The 24,310-nt window shown below is 45.4% G+C and overlaps 1 long non-coding RNA gene across 1 annotated transcript in view; it reads right to left on the bottom strand.

The window, feature by feature from the left end:
- The window catches only part of LOC125546230, a 38,370-nt gene extending 14,181 nt beyond the window's left edge, over positions 1-24,189 (bottom strand). Inside the window, exon 1 of the long non-coding RNA XR_007300495.1 lies at positions 23,851-24,189. This is a non-coding gene — a long non-coding RNA (uncharacterized LOC125546230). The remainder of the gene's footprint in view (positions 1-23,850) is intronic.
- Positions 24,190-24,310: the final 121 nt, after the last annotated feature.

Genomic DNA, 24,310 nt, shown 5'->3' on the forward strand with positions numbered 1-24,310 from the left:
CGAGATGTGTAAGGTGAGGTGGTTCAGGTGGAATCCGGTTATGAAGATGTGAAACGTCCTAAACAACTTGAAGGGGCGGACTCAAAGAAGATGAAACTCTCTGATTGCATGATTTGGCCCCTTCAGTAGCTGAAGGATCTAATTTACTTGGGCGTGGCATCCCCAGACGAAACACCCTCACCGCTGGTACCCCCACCCCACCTTCGGTACACGAGGACCATCCCCTTTGGGTCCAACCAAACAGAAAGGTCTTAAGGATCCGATGGCGGACCGAGTGGCTGCTCATGAGGTCGTGGACGTTGACTCGTTTCTTAATCATGACTATGCCATGTTTGCTCCTGCAACTGCTTGCCGGAAGGGTCTATTGTTTCAGACGCCGCCAGATAATTGCATCGATGAGCAACAACCCAGCCTACCGGTGCCGACTCCGAACACACTGCAGAATGTGGCCGGAGATGATATTGTGGGCCCGATACCCTGGAAGAGAAAGCATGATACTACTAGAAAGAAAAAATTCCAGAGCACTACTAGCCAGAAACCGATTCAAAAACCACTTAACAAATCCTCAGGATCTAACCAACCAGATGGTAGTCCTCCTCTTTTGCGGCCGAATCATATTCCTGGTCATCCCGTCATACCGTGGAATTTTCACAACATCCCGACGCAGAAATGATGATTCTGCATGACATTCTTGCTCGATAGAAGGACGATATTTCACGTCGAGATGAAGACCGCCCATTTTTCAAGGCGCGGGTGCGACCGGGTCTTGACTTCGTGGTTGTTTTCCCAGTGGTAAAATTCTATCTGGATTGCAAGGACATGTTAAAAATATTCAGCTTCTTCCGGCTCAGCCCATCCTTCATTAGGGTATGGCCCTCTATCAAGCCAATCTGGCCACACTCCAAAATGTTTGGATTGTCGCGGTAGCGGGGCCCTTACCTCATGAATGACGACAACCTTTGCAACCCTTAAAATTTTGTGACTGGAAACAATACCTTTTGAACCTCATGGTTACCAATAGGGAGAAGGACCACCTTCTCATGCTCTACTTGCAAGTCTAGCACCAATATGAATTCGTGCAATTCCATTATGATTGCACGTATCAATGTTAATTAACCATGCATTTTTGTGTTTGTGCAAAACCAACTAGGTCACCATCGTATCCCCTAAGTCGGCAACCGCTTATGCCCTGGATTCGCCGAGACACGAGAAGAATGACTACACCCACCTAAAGACGATGCTCTATTTAATTATAAATACAGGGGAGGATACATCATGGTCAATGTCAAAGAGGAACAAATTCGGCATGGGATGCTTCGATCTAAACACCACCTTCTGTTCCATGTAACAACCAGAAAACAATGTGATGGGCATCTACTACATCATTCACCATATGGCGGAATACTTAAGGGTGCAAAGAGCCTTCAAGGTGGAGGTTGACATGACAACGTGGGTAAAGGCATACAGGACATCTCAACTGAAGAACACACAGAAGAGTTTTGACGCATCCAACGGAAGCTTGCAATCCTCGGGATGTAACTAACTAACAAGAATGTCATCGACGCTAGAGGGATATTCCATGGCGGCATAGAAACTCCAGCGAAGAGAGTGGGGCGCTCAAAGGGAGTATGGTAAGACATTTCCTTACTGTTTGCCACGGTAGCAGACGCTGATCATCATCCCAGCAGTTTCGATCGCAACAATTGAAGCCAACGCTAGATAGTATACGATGGTGAAGATGCTTCGTTCAGTTGGTGTGCACAAAAATACATTTCTGGTTGTCTTCACGTCTGTCAACACTTGATCAATCACTGTTTTTTAAGATACATATGCACACACCTGATTCGGTTGTTTTAAATATATACAGTTCTCATTTTGTTAACGTGCGTTCTTTTTGAGTTTACTCTGATCGTACTTTGTTTTAAATATGCATGCTATCTTGTCATTCTTGTGCTTAATGCAAAATAGAGGCTAGTGACATGGATAATTAAGAGAACGCCACTGATACGCTCCTCGGCCAACGGCGCAAACAAATAAAGAAATACCACTAATATCGAGGAGACCGATAGCATGGCAAAACAAGTAAGATCCATTAACGACACCATCTAGTAATGGCGCGGGTACCCATCGGACACCACTGGTAAGACCGCCCGTAGTGGTGCGTGCTCGCATCATCGCCAATGTGTACAACTTACTAGTGGCGTCCACGCGCAACGGGGCTGAAGTGGGTGACATTAGTGGTGTGGGAGGCCGGCAATAGTGACCCTTACCAGTGGCGTCATACTTGCGACGTGGGGATCGAGTACCACTAATGACGTTCGGCCAACGCCGCTAGTAGGCTTTTCTGCACTAGTGGTTCCCTGATCTCCAATCTCCCGCACCTCACATGTTTTCATGTCACTCGACCCCGACCAGTGCCCACCGATGGTCTACAAGCCTCCCTCAACCTCACTATGACAGTGGACACCATGGTACGCTCAATCTCATAGGAACCTGAATCAGGCAAAAGCTTAGACGGGCCGAGTGCACACTGAAACTACAACCAAGAAGCAGAGGAATAGCGGGGCGAGAGAACCAAGAGGAGAGTTTTGGTAGGCGAGCACGCCCACCGACTGCACCCTGCTCACCCACTCTGCCTCCAGTACTTCTGCGGACCACTATGCCCAGCAAGTCAAGGACGCAATAGTGTTCAGGGCATCGCCTACACCTCATGGCCAATGCACATGTTTGTTATTGCAACAAACTCAAAGAAGAAAGAAAAGCTTAAATAACAGATGGCATGATTAATCTAACAACCCCCACCCCCCCAACCCCCCCCCCCCCCCCCCCCCCCCCCCCCCCCTAAGCTTGTCCAAGGTTTGGTATTGAACGACCAATTCTCTCTTGCATCTCGATGAACTTCAAATGCGGCAATGGCTTCGTCGGTATATATGCAAGTTGGTTCTTGTTCTCACATGCTCCGCAGCCACAGTGCCTTACTCTACACAATCACGAATAAAATGATATCGATTTGAATGTGTTTACTATAGGCATAAAAATCCGGGCTCTTGCTCAAAGAGATGGCGGATTGGTTGTCATCCTTCAGGTTCACACACTCCACTTCCTTGCACCTCAAATCACCAAGCACGGGCTAGCCACAAGCCCTGACAAGCTGTTGATGATGCAGAAATGTATTCTGCTTCACAAGATGAAAAAGCAACTACTCTTTGCTTTTGTGAGACCCACGAGATGATATTCAAACCAAGGAAGAACACGTTACCACGTGTACTCTTCAAGTCATTGATGTCTCCCGCTAGATCACTATAACTGTATCCCACAAGTGTTGGTGATTCTTCCTTTTTCTGTTGTAATGACAACAAAGGGAAGTGGTTCCTTTCATGTACTTCAAGATCCGCTTTATAGTAACCATATGGGACATTGTAGGTTCCTGCATGGATCTACTTACAATTCCCACTGAGTAAGCAAGATATGGCCTGGTGTTACACAAATACCTCGGGCTGCCTACGAGACTCCTCTACATTGTAAGATGCACCATCTCTTCATCCTTTTGACTTGTGTAGCTTCAGTTTCGGTTCCATTGGAATCTAACTTACATCCCTGCCTTCTCATGAAGTTTCAAGGCATATCATGTGTTGGCAGAGTGTGATACCATCTGGACCTTGAGCAACTTCAATGATCAAATAGTAGGATGACAATCCAAGAACACGCATCTTGAACAAATCCATCATTTGACTCTTGAAGTTTGCAAACCTGGAATCACTTGAGCGTGTAATGATTAAATCATCATCATATACTCCCACAACTAATCAAGCTCCACTAGAGTTTCTAGTATAGACACCATGCTCTAGAGGAGACCTTGCAAAACCCAAGATATAAACTTGCATCAAGCTTCGAGTTCCAGGCTCTCGGTGCCTGCTTCAATCAATACAGATTTTTTCTCAATTTCAGAACCTTGAATTCTTTGCCTTCTCGTTCATAACCCAGAGGTTGTTTGACATATACATTTTCGTGTAATTCACTGTTCAGAAAAGTTGACTTGACATTCATATGATGAACACTCCAAACCTCTTGAGCTGTCAACACAAGTAGCCACATAGTTACAATATGAGGTACAGGAGCAAAAACTTCCTCAAAGTCTACTCCCTTTTCTACACATACCCTTTTGCAACTAGGCGAGCCTTGTGCTTTAAAATTTCATCACTTGGACTCTTTTTGACTTTGTACACTCACTTGAGAAAAAATAGCCTTGTGTTCCACCAGTAGATCAATTAGGAACCAAGTGGCATTATAAGTTATTGATGACATCTCTTCATCAATGGCTGTTCGCCAACATGCCTCTTCCTATGCATCTTCTAGAGACATCGGCTCTTCTGCCCTGAGCATGCACTCATTCTCATCACTAAGGTCAAGGTCACAAGGATATTATCCAGCAAATCATGAATACAATACCCTTAAAGACCAACAGTTGAAGTCTGTGTTGAGATCACTGAGCTCAAGTTATCCCCCCCCCCCCCCCCCCCCCCCCCCCCCCCCCCCCCCCCCGTCCATCAAACCAGGTTGTGGTAGGGCTACGGTTGACGGAGTGTTAGGAGTTGCCTCATCTGCAGCTCCATTCACACCCACTTCTGGTGTTGAGCATGAGGGCCGAGTGATTTGCTAGGTCCTTACTGCTGCTTCACTTTTAGTAGTAGCTTCTAGTGCAGGATAGTACACTGAAAACTCAATTCCCCTATTTTGCATCTCCACATTAGACACCGCACTCCAATCCCACGGTTTTGCTTCATTAAACACCACATTCCTTGTGACAATGACTTGCTTGTAGGATTGGAACACATGTAGGCTTTTGTCAGTGGTTCGTATCCAATTGGAACAACACGGATGCTTCTGTCCTCTAGCTTAGACTGGTTTGGCTTTGTGATCTTTACATAAGCAACACACCCAAAAGAGCGCAAGTGATAAATTTTTGGCTTTCTGTTAAACCAAGCCTCATACGGTATCCTGTCCTTCACACTTTGTAGGAGCTCTATTCAAGATATACACAACCGTGGTGACTGCCTCTCCCCAAAATGGTCTAGGAACACACATGCTTTTCAAAAGACTTCTTACTATGTAGATGACTATCTGATTTCTACGTTCTACCACACCATTTTGTTGTGGTGAATATGGTGTAGCGAGGTAATTTTTAATTCCATGCTCATCACAATATTCAACAAAATTCTTTGAATTAAACTCTCCATCTCTGTCTGTTCTAAGATATTTCAGTTCACAACTCACTTCCTTTTCAGCTCTCCTCTCTTTCTGACTTTTATGTATAGTTGCCAAAGCCTGATATTTACTTTTTAACCTATCCACATGTATCTATTGTAATCATAAACAACCAACAAGTATTTGTTCCCTGCCGGCGTTGGTGGTGTTACATGCCCACATAGATCAGCATGCACAAGTCTTAGTGATACATGCCCACATAGATCAGCATGCACAAGTCTTAGTGATTGCTCTACCCTGCAAGCATCACAGATCTGTTCTATATGATCTACCTAAGGTAGTCCCACTACCATTTGCTTTCTAGCAAGATCACGCAATGCATTGAAATTTAAGTGTCCATACCTAGCATGTCAAGTCCATGAAGTATCCCCTACATTTGCCGTCAAGCAAATTGGCCTTGTCAGACTAAGATCAAGGCTATATAATCTTACAACAGCAGATCAGCATCCTCAGTCGCCCATCTTTTCTGCCACACATCTCACTTTCTTCTTTGCAAACTTCCATTCCCCCTTTGGTTGTTCTATGCTCTGTCTACCAAAAGTAACACTTCCACCTCCTCCTACCTTTTTTCACTCCCAGAACTCACCCCGGATCTCTTGTTACCAACGAAATTTTCACTTACAACGAGATACCATAAGGTTCATACCATCGATGGGGTTGCCGAAGCGTTTGACGAACTCGCTCGTCATGCGCCTTGTATCGTTCGACAAGGTCCTCCAAAATGAGGGTTTAAGCGGCACACATTGCTCAATCGAACTGACAATCTACATATAGTGCACCGATGCCACTTGAAGGAACTTTTGGACCACGCACAACTCTGACAATATGTCACCAAGTGCACGGATCACTGCAAGGAGCATTGTAATCGTGCTCACGAAGTCATCAACGAACTCCGTGTCTCCCATCTACAACACCTCAAATTCCTTGCGTGGTGACTGAAGACGTGCTTCCTGCACACGATCATACCCCAAATGAGATATCTTGATGGCATCCCAAGCAGCTTTAGCATAATCGCAGCCGGCGAGGGATGATATCACAGAGTCTGGTATAGCAGAATAGATCGTGAACAAAGCTTCGTTGTCCATGTCATAATCCACGGTTGTGCTCAGCATCACCTCCCACACATGGGCCGATTTGCAGGGCCACACATCTTCATGGCCCAAATCATATAGTTTGTGCGTGTGAGCTGCGGCCATGTGACATGGAGGCGCGATCGCTGAGGCACAATGACGGGCTGCGTAGTCAGCAACAGCAACCCACCTCCTCCGCTGACCTTGATGGCCTTCAGCTTCTGCTCCACCAATTCCGCGCGTTTCGTCTCAATCCACTTCTTCGTTGCCTTGGCTATATCTGTTAGCGACGGTGAATATGCCATTGCTTTCTCTTCCTGCCTCGAGCTCCGACGCCAAATGATGGTCTACAAGCCTTCCTCTGCTTCTACTCTGCTTCCACCAATTCCGCGCGTTTCGCCTCAATCCTCTTCTTCGTTGCCTTGGCTATCTCCATCAGTGGCGGTGAATATGCCATTGCTTTCTCCTCCTGCCTCGAGCTCCGATGCCAAATGATGGTCTACAAGCCTTCCTCAGCCTCATTATGACCGTGGATACCACGAGACGCTCAATCTCACAGGAACCTAAATCAGGCAAAAGCTCAAACGGGTTGAGTGCACACTAAAACTGCAACCAAAAAGCAGAGGAAGACCAGCAAGAGAGAACCAAGAAAAGAGGAGTGTTTTGGTCGGCACTACACCGCGTGCCATTTTGGTATTTCTGGGATTAATTCTCAAGCGGCAAGAGCCGAGGAGATATGCACTCTCTGTCGCAGCAGCGTACACTCAGGAGCGCGCCCGCCAGCTACACCCTGCTCACCCACTCGTTTTGCTGACTGCTGTTCCTAGCAAGTCAAGGAGCCCATAGTGTTCAGGGCATGGCCAACACTTTGTGTTCTATGCACCTCCTTATTATTACAACAAACTCAAAGAAGAAAGCAAAGCTTGAATAATAGAGGACATGATTAATCTAACACCCACCCCCATGCAGCTCGACAATGGCTGCCATGGCACCTAGCCTACAAGGATATTGAACAGGACGTGGTGCTCAGCGAGGTCCAACGCTGAAGCGATCCTGGCCAGCACTAGTTCCCATGCGGCTCTGCGGCGACCACCTTTGTATTAGCCTCCCAGAAAACAGCAACGACAACAACCAGAACACTCTAAGTGGATGGATTGAATCGATGGGAAAGCTCGACCAGGTCAGTCGCCGGGAGACTCCAATAGTGCGCAACCAAATCCTCCACTTCAATTTAGGCATAGACATTTTCATCAGGGTGTGGTGCTGTTGGTACTTCTCCCATAGACCATGAGAACAAGGGGAGGAGCAACACCAAGCACCACACCACCAGCTTAAGGAGGAGCGAAGCAGCACGCAGAGCAAAAGCAACATCAGCTAGGGGAGAAGAGCTGGCAAAGGAGAAAAGCACCAACAATAGGAACAACCTGCTACAGCTGTGGAGGATAGCTAGGGGTGGAGCATCAACAGCTGGCGGCACGACAACGACAGTAGAGGTGGCAACGGAAGAGGAAGTTGGATGGGTGTCAGGCTGGAGAGCTTCTTCTGGAGCTAGGGTTCCACGAGCATGGCCTTATCCCCCAGCCCTAACATCTAGGGATAGGCCCTTTTTGCAGCAAAAAACGTAGTCGCTCGACTCAAATTCCTGGACTAGTCGAGATTAGTCGTGGAGAAGTCGAGTAGTCGATTGATTACCTCTATGAGTCAAGTCGATACACCTGGTCAACACTGATGTTAAGACTATAAGACTAGTCGCACAACTCATAATCCTTATCATAGGCATTTTTGGGGGTCAAAATAGGTGCACCCAAACTAGTAGCTCTGTGTTTTGGTTATTTAACGCTAAATTGCCTACTAGCTGCACGTTATCTAATCCACGAGTGTCCTAAGTTGCTAAATGTTCTTAGCTACACTCTACCAATTAAGTTGCATATTAACTTCTGTTACAACTATTGAGATGGAGGCTAACCAGAGCATCAATAGCACTGGCAGCTCTTGCCTGAGTAGACACCCTCGTGCCCTCCTTCTAGGTCACTTGGCGGTAGTGGGCATGGGCCTCATGGGCTAACCTGAGCGTCGATGCACTGGCGACTCTTGTCTGAGCAGACATCCTCACGCCCTCCTTCTACGTCACTTGGTAGTAGTGGGCCTAGGCCTCATGGGCCAGGTGATGAGCACTCTCATAAAACACTCCCCCTCAAGAGGGGTGATAGATATCTATCATTCCCATCCTGTCACATGCTAAACTGCATTCTCTGGTTCCCAGTGCTTTAGTCAAGCAAATCTACAATTTGCTACCCTGAACTCACATTATCTTGATCCTAGCATCCAATTTTTATTTGATAAAGAATATGTTAATCTCCACATGTTTGGTTCTATCATGTTGAACTGGGTTGTTTGCTATGTTAATTGCCGACTTTTTGTCGCACCATACATTCATACAACTGCTCTTAAATATTTTTAGCTCTTCTAATAGATTCCTTGTCCATAACAACTCACTCAATCACTAGGACATGGCTTTGTATTCAACCTCTGCAGTTGATTTGGAAACAACATGTTTCTTGCTTCTCCATGACACTAGATTTCCTCCTACAAAAACACAATGGCCTAAAGTTGATCACCTGTCATCTAGGTAGCTAACCCATACAGCACCACAATAACCATGCCTAACAAGGTGTCCCTAACTCTTGTATATCAGTCCTTCCCGAGGAGAACCCTTCAGGTATATATTGCCTCAAGATGTTTGCTTCTAGGCTCATGCATATATCTGCTCACAACAATTACTTCAAATGCAATGTCTGGTCATGTATGACACAAGTACAACAATCTTCCCACCAATTGCTGGTATTTTTCTTTATCCACCGAAACACCAGATTGAACAGTCACTATGCTTTTGGTCAACTGGGGTTGAAGCGGCTCAACCCAACATGCCAACATCATAGAGGAGGTCCAAGGTATAATTTCTTTGAGAAAGAGCTATTCCTTCTCGAGACCTGGCCACTTCCATACCAAGGAAATACTTGAGTCGACCAAGATCTTGAAATTTGAAGGCCTTACTCAGACATCCCTTTAACCTTGTTATCTCTACGTCATCGTCATCGGTGATAATGGTATCATCAACGTAAACTGCAATGGTGGCCACTTTTCTTTTTAGAGTGTCTATAAAAACAAACCATTGCATTGTCCATACCCCATGTCACATATCACCCGTCTAAACTTGTCAAACCAATCTCTTGGAGTCCGCTTTCGTCCGTAAAGGGCTTTCTTCAGCCTGCATACCTTGCCAACAGTCTTAGAAGTTGAGAACCTAGGTGGAATATCCATGTACACCTCCCCCTGCAAGTCCCCATGCAAGAAGACATTCTTCACATCGAGCTCGTGTAAAGGCCACCTGGAATTTGCTATGCAGGAGATCAAAATCTTCACGGTGCTACTAGGGCAAAGGTCTCAACGTAGTCAATGCCATATTTCTAGTTGTACCCCCTCGCCACAATTCTTGCTTTGTACCTTTCAACCTTTCATTTTGCATTTTGCTTCATAGTGTTATACCCAGTTGTAGTTGCATGACTTCTTTCCTGTTGGAAGAGTTGTTAGTACCCATGTCTTGTTCTTAGACAGAGCCTCCATCTCATCCACCATGGCCTCCACCACTTTGAGTCCTCCTTCACCTTCTTGTAGTCAATCAGTACATGGACTAAATAGAAGCAACAAATGCTTTGTGGGCTGCTTTGTGGACTGGAGATAATGCTTCATACAACAACAACAAAGCCTTTAGTCTAAAACAAGTCGGGGTAGGGTAGAGGTGAAACCCATAAGATCTTGTGACCAACTCATGGTTCTGGCACATGGATAGCAAGCTTCCACGCACCCCTGTCCATGGCTAGTTCTTTAGTGATATTCCAATCCTTCACATCTATATATTTACGGACTCCTTCCATGTCAACTTCGGTCTACCCCGACCTCTCTTCACAGTCGAGATATTTGTCAAGGTGCACGATGTGCTATATATGCAGACTCTAATCTGATCTACCCCTTTTCGTTCCAGTTTAGCTTTACGTTGATAATCCAAAGAAAGAAAATAACTTAATAGATTGCTCTTTCATGTCAATTGCTCATTCCTGAATCTGTCTTGTGCCAAATAATTCAGATCAAACCCGTTGGCAGTATTAAATCTATGTTAGCAAAAAATAGCTTTCTTTTATTGCCAAACACATGTTGGTTTGCTTATCTATGTAATTGGTTAAATAATGTATATCTATGTAATGTTATTGCCAAAGTTATAATGATATGATATTATATTTTGACTTGATATTCGGATATAGTACACTTCCAGAGCGATTGTTATCACTTGCCCCCCTCCCCCCCCCCAACCCCACCCCCCATGGTTAACTCCTGGCTCCGCCCCATCTTGGAGAGGTAGAAAGAGGCAAACGGTGGACATTGTTTGGTTGCCTGGCCTAAAGTTTGTCGCCTTAATGTTAGTAGTAACTTGCACAGGTTTTGATTAGGGACTTAGTTTCTGGTTGCGATAGATGCAGCTGATGAGGCCTAAGACATCTTGACATGACTCACAGACTTGTAGCCTAAGACACAGACTTGACTCACTAGCTTACTACGTAAGGAAAAGACTTAACTTATTGACGAACTGCTACAAGGATTACTCTAACAATTCTCCTCCTAATCCTTGCAAATCAAACTTGAATTGATTTGAACCATCCCAATCCTAGCACGCCACTCATGGAATTAGAATGTCAACGAGTTGGTCTGTGGTGCTGATGTAGTTGGCATTGACACTCCCATCCTCCAAACAGTCCTTTATAAAATGGTATCCAAGTCGATGTGTTTGTTGCGTCCATAGAAGACTGGGTTCTTGGCCAACACCAAGAAGGACTGCTTGTCCACCATTAGCTTGACTGCACAGCTTCTCACCCTTTTTGCAGGGAACTAAAGGGCTTTATTAAATCAAAGGGGCTCCGACACTGTCAACCATGAGGCTAGTAACCAAAAACTTGGGGGGAGACCATCCAACACTTCGTCACCTCTAGCGTGCAAGCATTTCGCACATAGGTGGGCCAGAACGTTGACATGTCTCTTTACATGATGAATAGCAAAAGAGGTAAAACAAGACGTTGGCCCTTCAATGTCTAATAACGGCGCTATCAGCAAGCACAAAGAAACGGCCTGAGTTCCAGAGATTGACCACTTCAAACTGCTAGTTTCCATCTCTACTCGCGCAAAGCCTCGAAGCTTAGCAAAGATCACACCTTCACGAAGAGATATTGCCTTCACAACAAGTGGACCAGTGACACCCTCAATAGGCTTACAACAAGCACCCGTGCAGGCCGAGGACGATCGGGCAACATGCCCCTACTCCACCCAGCCGTGCATCCATAGATATTCCTTCATCAGAGTTAATCATTATGCAATCAAACTCAACAGGTCTCCATCCATGACCTGGCAAGATTCTAGCGTGCTCCCCTGGTAATTCCAACAGTGACAGGGCCTCCCTAGTCACTTTCATCGAATGCACCGGGTCCAAACTTGCCTTATCATGAGTGATATTGTTCTTGGAGATAGCTGACATAACCGTGATAATTTTTGCACGATCTCATCAAATTTCAGGTCACCAATATATCCCTTGACAAAGTTACTGCATGGAGCTCCGGAAGCTTTAAATGAAGCCATTCCCTAGCCTCCCTCCAAAACATTTTTGCACACGTGCATGTTATTAATGCATTAATCATATGCTCGTCTGCATCAAGGAAGACTATGCCGTGCCAATTCCGCAATGTATCTATGCTTAAGAGTGCTCTCAGCCGGTAAAATACCGCGTAACACCCGCCACCACACACGCACTTCCGGCACAACTTTCAGCTTCCAAAGTCTTGTCCACACCTATTTCTGCTTCTTTGCAGTTTTTGTAACCGTCCCTTCCTCTAAAGCTAAATGCTCGTCGTGAATCACTAGAGAACGATACGCAAATTTCAGTGTAGATCTCAGACTTTTCTGCTGTCCATGCCCAAGAATCCTTCCATTCCCCTAGCATCAGCAGAATATTCAGGATTGCATCTGCTTTTCAGGCTATAAAAATTTCATCGACCTTCATGGCATCGATCAATTCAGAGACCGAAGATAGGCTTGCAGCTCCAATGTGAATAGATGGTCGTACAGAACGAATTCCTGGTATCCAATTGTCGTGCCAAATAGAGACCGAGGAACAATCTCTGATTTTTTTTACCAAACCAGTCATCAACTCTTGTCTTCCAGCCACAATAGCTCGCCAAGTGGCAGAAGCACACCTGGGAATAGTTGCATCCATGAACTCAGTGGATGAAAATATTTGCCTTCCAAAATGCATGCACAGAGGGACTCCGTGAAGCAACACAAGGTTGTGGAGGAGTAGCTCCACCTTGCTGCTACAATGTGTACAACACAAGTGTTGAAGGAACAACTTCAATGTGTTGCACTAGATATCGCTCTAGAGGCGAATGTAGGCCCATATGGCAGCAGGAGTTCAATCTAGAACTCCTAGAGCACAAGATCTACTCCAAGATCTTAGATAAGAACACCAAGTTCTATTATAGGTAGTGGGGATACATAGTCTGGTTCCAAAGTAGAGGTGAGGACCTCTATTTATAGGGCTTTGGGAAGCCTTCACATACTTCTACTTATAGTTGGAATACTCTAAGAAACATTATTTTTAAGTTTCACCATTCTACTCATAGCTACTCACAACTAGAAGGCTCTATAAAACAGTAGGGTAGAAATGAAAAGAAAAGACATACTATAGAGTGGAAGCATCTAGAAGTAGCCAAACAAATCTGACATACGATTTTTTTCCTCATTTAGTGTTCCTCATCATTCTCCCCTGGTAGCTTGGAACTCGCCCTCGAGTTATCTTCATAGAGCGCTTGTTCTGGATGGTAGAGAGTCAAGTCCGCAACATTGAAAGTGTTGGATATACCCATGTCGCTTGGAGGATCTATTACATAAGCATTATCATTTATCTTCCTCGCAATAGAGAAGGGCCCATACCTTCACTGCCTAAGTTTCCCTTTAACACCTAAAGGTAGCCTCTCTTTTCGGAGGTATACCATCACCTTATCACCGGCTGGGAATGATTTCGGCCTCCTTTTGCAATCAGTAAGTTGTTTATATTTCTAATTTTGTGCTTCCAAAACACCATGAATCTCTTCAAATAACTCAGTGTAATTATCAACAAAGGACAATGCTGATTTTGAGTTTCCCCTTGATGGTAGCTTCACCAGGTCCAGTACATGTGTTGGAACATTAGTGAAGACAATGGGAAAAGGGCTCCTTCCTGTGGATCTATGCTTGGAGTTATTGTAGGAGAACTCTGCAAGAGATAAAGCCAGATCCCATTGTCCCTTTCTTTCTCCAGAAATGCAATGGATCCTCTAGAGTCGACCTGCAGGCATGCAAGCTTGAGTATTCTATAGTCTCACCTAAATAGCTTGGCGTAATCATGGTCATAGCTGTTTCCTGTGTGAAATTGTTGTTGAATTGCTTCCACAAAGTGAGCCAAAATGCAACAAGAAACTTGCTATCACGGTCTGAGAGATTAACCTTGGTACTCCATGAAGTCTGGCCACTTCTCGAAAGAATAGATTTGCCACATGATGAGCATTCGTTGTCTTGCGGCATGGGATGAAATGAGCCATCTTAGAGAACTGTCCACGACCACAAACATAGCATCACTCCCTCGTCTTGTTCTTGGCAAGCCCAAGACGAAGTCCATAGAGATGTCCTCCCATGGAGCGACAAGAACATGCAAAGACACGCATAACCCTGTGTTCTGGACTTGGCCTTTGCAGGTTTGACATATAGGGCATCGCTGAACAAACAGTATCTCTCTTTAGTTGTGGCCAAAAGTAGCAAGCTTCCAGGTTAGCGATAGTCTTGTCCGGTCCAACATGGCCACTCGGATCACTTGAATGGAGTTCTCTAATTAGTTTGTCACGCAGGGATGCACAAACGATCATTTCTGAATATAGCCATCCTGCACCAAATAGTCGTCACCTAATGGCTGGCCCCTGATGTGCTTAACCCAAACATGGCCAAAGTATTCATATCCTCATACAACTCCTTTTGATCCATACCTGGAAGTTCAACCTCAAAAGAAGTCAAGAGGCATGCACGAAGACTCAAAGCATCGGCCACTCGGTTAGTTGTCCAGAATTTATGCACGATGAGATAGTCAAACATCTTCAGATATGCTTCCCATCTTGCTAGCATGTGTGGTCAACATGCTTTCGATTTCTAAAATGCTTCAAGGATTGATGATCACTATGAAAAATGAACTCTTTAGGCAGAAAATAGACTTCCCAAGTTTTCAAACCTCTGAAATAGCATGCAATTCTTGTTGATAGGTACTCCATTTCTGCCTAGCTTCGCTTAACTTCTCACTAAAGAAAGAAATGGGCTTCCTTTCTTGAGATAGAACAGCTCCAACGCCTACTCCACTTGAATCACACTCCAACTCACAAGTCTTGTTGAAATCAGGTAGAACCAAGACAGAAGCTTGTGAGAGTTTTTGCTTGATCTCATTCGAACTAGCTTCAGCCACTTCTGTCCATTGGAACTTCCTTTCTTCAGGCACTCGGTAGTTGGTGCCATTATAGTTCTGAAATTCTTCACAAAACTTGTACTTCGGAAATGATCTTTGGAGTTGGCCATTCTCAGATTGCTTCAACCTTGGAATCATCAACACGAATACCGTCACATGTTATGACAAATCCTTGGAAAAGAAGTTGTGTTCGCAGGAAAACACATTTCTTCAAGTTGACGTAGAGCTCATTTGCCCTTAGTACTTCTAGCACCTTCCGAATGTGATCAAAGTGTTCATCGTCATCCTTGCTTCATCGAAATAGACCACAACAAAGTAGGATAAGAAGGGTCGAAGGACTTGATTCATCAAATGCATAAAAGTACTAGGTGCATTTGAGAGTCCAAATGGCATGACTAGCCATTCAAACAACCCTTCCTTTATCTTAAAGGCGGTTTTCCATTCATCCCCAAGTCTGATACGGATTAACAACCCTTTGTTTGTCTTGAAGGCAGTTTTCCATTCATCCCCGGGTCTGGTACAGATTTGATGATATCCACTTCTTAAATCTAGCCTTGTGAACACTCTTGCTCCATTAAGTTGATCCAATATATCACCCAGACGGGGAATAGGGAATGTATACCTTACGGTGATCTTGTTAATGGCTCTACTATCCATAAACATGCGCCAAGATCCATCTTTCTTGGGCGCGAGCAAGGCTTGTACAACACATGGGCTAATACTTTCTTGGATGTGCCCCTTTCGCAGCAATTCCTCAACTTTCTCCTTCAATATATAATGCTCTTTGGGGCTCATTAGATAGTGTGGAAGATTAGGAAGACTTGCTCCTGGAATTAAGTCAATTCTATGTTGAATTCCTCTCATCGGTGGCAGGCCTTGTGGCTCTCCAAGTATGTTCTAAAATTCTGCCAATAAACCACTTACCTTAGTGGGAATTTCACAGTCAGGTGCTCTTCTCCTTTTACAACAAGTGCAGCACATAAATCTGCCTCCTTCAAGTGTTCCATAAACTCATGAGAGGTATGGGAGATAGTTAACAGTTTTCCCCTCCTCCTTAGAGATCTTCAGTTTTGTTTGGTAGAATAACGATCTTTCTCTTGTTCCAAATGAAAGAGTAAGAATTTTCCTTGCCCTTGTGTGTAGTAACATCAAATTGCCAAGGTCTCCCAAGAAGAACATGGCTAGCATCTATATAAACTACGTCACGTAACACGTTTGAGCAATAATGCTTTCCCAAAGAAAGTAGTATGTTGCATTGTTTGGTGATCCTCATATTGACTCCTTTCTTGATCCACCCAATAGTGTAGGGGTTTGGATGATCATGAGTCTCAAGCTTTAAATGGTTCACCAACTTCTAGGAGATAAGATTCTCGCAGCTGCAACTATCAATCACTAATTTGCATACCTTGCCATTCATTGTGCATTTGCTCTCAAATATTTTATTCCGTTTTGTGTCGTCAAGTTGTCGTGTGGAACATAGGAGACGCTAAATCACACATACCACCTCTTGACCTTCTTCTTGACAAACCTCTTGTCCCTCTACATCTTCAGATTCATATTTTTCCTCATCGTCTTCACCATCATGAATAGCAGTGTTAACAAATTTTCTTAATGGGAAACCGTTGGATATGTGTCCCTCTTTACCACATTTATAGCACTTTGGGCCTTCATTTGCCTTACCCTTGCCTCTAGTTTGCTTCGAGATTGTTTGTTTTGCCTTCGATGGAGTGGTCTTTTCTTCCACTCTATTAGTGTGATCCCTAGACGAGCCTTCAGTATGAGGATATGGAGCCTTAGTTGTATTTCTTGTCCTCACAAACCTCTCGGCCTTTAAGGCTAGAGCTTGTGCTTGATCAATGGACCAGATTTGTTGCATATCAATCAAACTTGAATAGCATCATTGAGACCATTGACGTACCTTGCAACTTGTTGATCTTCAGTTTCAGCAAGGTTGCACCTCACTTGTAGCCTTAGAAACTCCTCCGTATAATCTGAAACAGTCCTATTTCCTTGAGCACAATTTTGGAATTTGATAAATAGGATCTGGTCATAATCAACAGGTAAAAATCTCCCTTTCAAAAGGCTTTTCATTTGCCGCCAAGTTCTTACACGAGGTTCTCCCCTCAGCCTGCGCTCTTCTTGAACACGGTGCCACCATGCACCAGCCCCACCTTTCAGCTTGTATGCGACCAAAGGAACTCTACGATCTTCCAAAACCTCCATGACCTCAAAGAAAGTCTCCACTTCACATAACCAATCTAGGCACCCTTCAATATCAACATTTCAATTAAACGTTGGGATCTCAGCTTTCACCTTGTATGTATCTTTTGCATATGTAGGGTTGGGTACTTCCCGATATGCATAGAGATCAGGTTCTTCAAGGGCATCATCATATTCTTCACCTTCAGAAGCTTCAACATAAATTGGTCTTCTTGAAGCACGTTGAACAACACGATGTTGTGGTGGTCTTGCTCCAAGATTACCTCTCCTTTGTTGAACATCCCCTTTTCTTTAGATGAATCTCCTTCATTGGCAGCAGGGGGAACACCCTTTCTTATCATCTCAACTAGCTGGTCAAATCTCCGATTATGATCTTCACGCAGCTCTTTGATTTGTTGTTCTGCGGCATCCATCCTCTTCTCCAATTACTCCATTGCTTGCTGCAGCTTGCTCTCAAAGAGAACATCAAGAACTTGTATGGATCAATAGGGCTCTGATACCACCTGAAGCAGCACAAGATTGTGGAGGAGCAACTCCACCCTGCTGCTACAATGTGTCCAGCACAAGTGTTGAAGGAACAACTTCAACGTGTTGCACTAGATATCGCTCTAGAGGCGAATGTAGGCCAATATGAAGCAAGAGTTCAATCCAGAACTCCTAGAGCACAAGCTCTACTCCAAGATCTTAGATAAGAACACCGACTTCTATTATAGGTAGTGGGCGTACATAGTCTGGTTCCAAAGTAGAGGTGATGACCTTTATTTATAGGGCTTTGGGAAGCCTTCACATACTTCTACTTATAGCTAGAATACTCTAGAAAACATTGTTTAAGTTTCACCATTCAACTCATAGCTACTCACAACTAGAAGATCTAGAAAACAGTATGTAGGGTAGAAAAGAAAATAAAAGACATACTACACTAGGGTGGAAGCATCTAGAAGTAGCCAAACAAATCTGACATAGGATTTTTTTTCCTCATCTAGTGTTCCTCATCACTCCGGGCTTGTTAGGAGCTTCCAGCCGTGCTTCCCAAGCAAGGCTAAATTGAGAAACTCCCAAGTTTCAAAACCCCATCCCGCTAGCAATCTTTGGCTTCCAAAGTACTTGTGTTGCGGCAAATGTGGCAGCCACATACACTGCCTCATAGGAGGACAGGGCCATCACTCGATACTTGAGTGACTGCCAGCTCACCAAACTGCTACCAAGGAAGAACATCATGCCACTCGTGCTCTTCCTGGTGTTAATGTCACCGGCAAGGTCATTGCTACAGCCAACCAGTCGTGTCACTCCAGTCTTCTAACCGTGTGTGGACAAGGTCATTGCCGCTATAGCCTAGATCATAGTGGTTGGTACCAGCGACATACCGAAGGATGCACTTCACTGCCATCATATGCTTCTCTGTATGTTGCTCCACGAAGCGACTTACGAACCCAATGGCAAATGCCAGATCCGACCGTGTGTGGACAAGGTAGCAGAGACTGCCAACGATCCGATACTCTGTGGCATCCACCTTTCTGTCATGCACTCATGGCTCAGTTTGAGTTGCTCCTCCATCGAAGTGTGAACTGGGTTGCAGCCTTCCATTCCTCCATGCTGAAGGATGTGAGACGCAAAATGTACCTGACATAGGCCGATGCCATCGCCGTCTTGCTGAACTTCGATTCCAACATACGATGACAACAGTCCAAAGGCACTCATCTGGAATTTTGCTCTCATCTCGTCCTTGAAGCTCTTCAAGGCTCCCTTGGATGAACCAGTGATGATCAAATCATCTACATAGACTCCAATTAGCAGGATTTCGTCGCCGGTGATGCGCCGATAGACCGCATGCTCGTGCTCGCTCTGTTTGAGACAAATATCCTCGAGCGTGCAGTCAAGCTTTGCGTTTCATGCTCGTGGCGCCTACCAAAGGCCATAGAAGGCCTTACACAGTTGCAAGACTTTTCCTTCTCCGATGAACATGAAACTAGGCGGCTGCTTCATGTAAACCTCCTCCTTCAGTTCTCCATTAAGGGAGGCTGATTTTACATCCATGTGGTGGACAGGCCACTCCTCCTAGGCAGCCAAAGCAAGCAGCGGCCGATGGATTCCATGTGAGCCACGGGCGCAAGGACTTCATCAAAGTCAATGCCGACCTGATGAATGAAACCTCGTGCGACCAGTTGTGCTATGTGCTTGATCACCATGCCCATGTGGTAGATCGACAAGCTCCCATGTCATGTTTTGCTTGCCATGCCTCATCTCTCTCAGCTTTTGCAAATGAGCACGTCTCCCCGTGCTGGATAGGTGTAGCTCGGCATCAAGGTTGCACGATGCAAGTCTGGGCAGTGGTTCTTCTCCTCCAATCAAATCCTCGATGGTGCGATAGCAAACTGGTGTGTCGCTGTGAGCAACATCGGGTCGCTCATCATCATCATCTGCTAGTGGTGTGACAAATTCTGGAGTTGCTTGAGCTGATGCAAGTTATGGTGGTGCGGCAGGTTAAGTACCCCAAGTACCATGTCCTGTTGACACAGGCTCAGCTCCCCTTGAGCTGGACGCATAGCTGGGTGACGACATATGTACTGGACATCGATGTTGCCGCCCGAGTGTGTGTCGTTGTCTGCTGCCCAATCCCAGCCACGCTCTCATCGAAGATGGCGTCCCGGGCGATGCATCTTCACACCTTCCTCATAGCCGATGAACACAGCGAGGGAGCTACGGGCATCAAGCTTACACAGGTTCCTGTGTTCTTTGACATACGCCAGGCACCCAAGGGTCCGAAGGTAGTGGACAGCCGGCTTGTGGTCGTGCAACGCCTCATAAGGCGTCTTTCCTGCAAGGGATTTGGTGGGAGCAAGGTTGAGCAGGAAGACAACCAATAGTGCTCACAGCCTCCCCCCAAAATTCAACCGGCATGCTCCTCTGTTTTAATAGAGCACACGCCATTGCCACCACCATCAGGTTCCACCTCTCAGCAACACCATTCTACTACGGAACATAAGGTGGATGCCTTCATCAGCACAATAGGTAGCAAACTTCATCGAGGTAAACTCGCCGCCATTTTCTATGCAGAACACGTGCAGTTTGCATCGCTCTAAGCTTCTGCTCCTGCCTGAATCCTTTTGACGGCACCAGATGCACTATTCTTGGCAGCCAGGAGCATCACCCACATGTAGCGAGTGGGACACCAGCAGCAAGAAGTAGCGCCGCCCTCCAGGTGTGGCAGGCGAAACAGGACTACATATGTCGCCATGGACAAGCTCAAGTAGCTCTTGCGCGCGGTACCTTGCTTGTTGAGGAAATGCACCACGACGATGCTTGGTGATGACACAAGTGTTGCAGAGCTGCTCCACATGACCCAGCCGTGGCAACACGCATGTCATGGCGAGGCGTCCCATCTCCAACGTGTCAAAATTGAGTTGTCCATACCTCTCATGCCACTGCCAAATAGTGTCATCATGGTGTGCAAAGAAACATATTGGTCGCGCCACGTGAAGATGTAGGAGGTAAAGGCGATTCCGGCCATGCCTGACTAGAACAAGGAGCCGGCCGACCTTGTTGATCCCAGATTCGAAGCACACCTCTTCGAATCACCACACATGCATAACTCTCATCAAGCTGATCAATGCTAATGATGTTCTTCAGCCGTGGGATGTAGTAGACAACGCCAAGGGCCTTGTGTTCGCCGTTCTTGCCAGCAAAGATGATGGTGTGATGCCCTTGATTTCAACGCCGGAGCCATCGCTAAATTTGATAGTGTCGGTGACAGTTCGGCCAATTTTAGCAAAGACGGTGGCCCATCATATGGTTTGTGGCGCCGGTGTCAAGGTGTCAGCCCGCGATTTGCTCATCTTCACTTCTTTTACCGAGGTAGGCTTTCACCTTCATCTCATTGATGTGAAGAGTGGTGCTATTATGCACCACTATAGCTGGGGCTAGAGTGATGTCATCCCACACCTCCATGGTGGGGCTAGAGTGGTGTTGCCCCACACCTCCATGGATGGGGCTGGAGCAGAAGCTCCTCGTCCGCCATGAGGAGCTTCGTCTTCCTCTGCTTGTGCCAGGAGAGCCCTCTATTCCCCCTAGGCTGCCTGCACTCCTTTGCCCAATGGTCATGGTACCCACAACTGCGGCACGTGTCATCATGTTGGCCATCCCTGGATGTCAGGCGATCGTCGCCACCTTCTCCACCCTTCTTCCGCTAAGGTCGTCGTCGTTGTTGTGCACAGCCGCGCGCAGGCCTAGAGGAGTTGCTCCCTTGGCACACCTTCATCTTCTCCAACCACTGCTGCTCGGTGAGGAGAAGTCTACCATGCTCACGCGAAGGCTCCTGCAACTCGAGACGGTCCTCTGCCACCTTCAGCCGACTTGTGACCTCCTCCAAGATAACTCAGAGATGTCGAGGGTCTCGATGGAAAGGGTGAGTTGGGAGAACTTAGGTGGCACGGCTCCCAAGTTCTACTCGACAACTTGACTTGACACACAGACTTGTAGCCTAAGACACAGACTTGACTCACTAGCTTACTACCTAAGGAAAAGATTGACTTATTGATTGATTGTTGCAGGGATTACTAACACTTAAAGAGCTCGGAGTACTTGGTATCCATGATCTAAAATCCTTGTGATGGTTATGGCTGGCCAAGACACAACAGGATAAGCCATGGGTTGCTTCCGTATACATGTTCATGACTTAGTTAGGACCTTCCTCTCAATCGCCATGATGATGATTGTGCGTGATGGTAATCTACTTTATTCTGGGCCGATAACTAGGCTAGAAGGGAGATCAATTGCTGGCTTGGCCCCTAGTCTTTTTGCACTAGTCCATAAGCAAAGAGCAGACAAGCGGATCATGAAAGAGGCTCTTTTGGGCAGTTGATGGATTCGCGACATTGTTGGCGACCTCATAGTCGCATCCCTAGCTGAGTTCTTAGACATTTGGGAGTTGATCTCGGTTGTGCGGCTGCGAAGCGACCGGTGTGCAAGATGAACACCACTAAGAGGCTCTTTTGGACAATCAGTGGATTCAAGACATTGTTGGCGACCTCACGATCACGGGCATGGCTGAGTTCTTAGACATTTGGTAGTTGATCTCGGTTTTGCACCTGCAACCAGATGTGCAAGATGAACATCGCTGCAAGTTCACAGCGTTCAGCCAATTCTCAACCAGTTCGGCCTACAAGGCCTTATTCCATGGGGCTGTTTATTTTGAGTCGTGGAAGCTGCTTATTGGGATGTCTTGGGCGCCAAAGAAGTGTCAGCTTTTCCTCCAGTTGGTAGCGCAGAATAGATGTTGGGTAGTCCATAGATAGGCATGAAGGGGTTTGCCCTACCTCCAATGCCCTCTTTGTGATCAAGAGCAAGAGACGATCCAACACATTTTAACAAACTGTGTCTTCTCTAGACAAGTTTGGTGCATCCTCTTATGTTGCTCTAGTCTACCAGACTTCTCACCACGCACCGAGGATAATGTGTTCTGTGTTTGGTGGCTGAGAATCAATTCTTTGACTCCGGGAAACAAACAGGGGCTTAACTCGCTGACCACTTTGGGGGAGCATCAGAATGACTGTGTTTAATGATGCTACACCAAGTCTCTAACTGGTGCTCAAACAAATTTGGGAGTAAAGGCTTGGCGCAGCTGTTAGCTGCTGCCACCTAAAGGTCGTTTTTGAGGTAGCTTAGGTTGTTTCATTTTTGTAACAGGCGTGTTTTTTTCCCTGGCCTAGTAGTGGGGTGATTTGGTGTGTGTCAGGTTTTCCCTGTAAATATTTTTCTGCTGTTTGGTCTCTTAAAATCCCTCCCAGGATTCAGTTCTTCCTATGGCTGTTTTCACAAAACAAAATTTTGACTGTGCCTATTTGTTATAAGAATCTGTGATTTTGAATCTTTGGCATCAAAATGGTTGTGCAGAAAGCATGAATTTTTAACGTAATCCCTGCTGCACTCCTTATGGCTATTTAGAAATGAGATTGTTTTTAATCGTAGCACCTGTTGTATTTAGAAATCAGGTCTGGCATCTGGTTCTGAGGAACATCCAAATCTGGAAAGTTCTATTCAAACACCAGGAATGTCCAATGCTGGAGGCATATGCATCACACCAGATGGATCTGCTCAGGTGATTGCTGCTGGATATAGGGACAATTCTCTCTGTTTCTTGATTGATAACCCTAATACAACCTATCCTCCCTTATTATAGATCAGAGTGATCACATAAGTTGGAGAGCAAACCAAATCTTGGAAAGAGTAAAGACAACTTCCTAATAGAGGTATATTTCCTAGGGATAAATTAGGACTTCTTGGCCACCAAGGATTGTCCATGTGCCTGCCTAGGGCACAGCTGTTGGTGTGGTTACGGACTGTGTGCAGATTTGGGCCTGCAGCTATAGTGCTGCCCCTGATACCTGTCCGTAACAGGATGACTCCTCATATTACCGATTATGCAGCATATTTTCAGAAAGCAATAAGGCAGCTCTACCACAATGGTTTATCCAACTAATAATCTAATTATAAATCGTGAAGATTTTATGATAAAAAAGCAGGCAATGGTACTGAATAAAGTGAATCATTCACTGAAGAAAAATGCATAATGCTCTCTTTGATTCATTGAAGGATGCTAAGTAGTTTCCAGTCCACATGAACTCTAGTTCCTAAAAGCATTTACTAGGTTACGTTGCAAACAATGAGTTCATGTTATCATAATTACTAGGTCATTACACAAAATAAAAATGTTACCCTCATGCAGGAGATCAGGCTGTTCTTCAAATAGTCTTGGCAAGTTCCTTCTCATAGCATCTTCTAGCTTCACTCATTTTCACCAGGAACACCAATCATACTTTTTGTTCACCAAAGTGCATGTAATTCAGAGAACAAAGGAAATGATCTTCCACATGCTACAGCAACATAAAGAACAAGGATATATGAGAACGTGGACCCTAAACAACGTGTCAGTCATGTACATTTAAAATAATTATGGTCTCAAGATAACCCAACAAAAGAGCTGCATGACACAGAAGATTTGTCAAGTACTCAGCTACTAGTATCTTTCAACCACCTGTAGAAAACATGCAACTATTTCTTGCTTTTGAAGAATGTCAAAATCATGCCAGCAAAATGTAATATCTACACAAACATCCACCTACATCAACACTTAAAGAGACAATCAATTAGAATAACTATGTAGAACTTAGAAGCA

The sequence above is a fragment of the Triticum urartu genome, chromosome 3, assembly GCF_003073215.2.
Source record: "Triticum urartu cultivar G1812 chromosome 3, Tu2.1, whole genome shotgun sequence".
Lineage (NCBI taxonomy): Eukaryota > Viridiplantae > Streptophyta > Magnoliopsida > Poales > Poaceae > Triticum > Triticum urartu.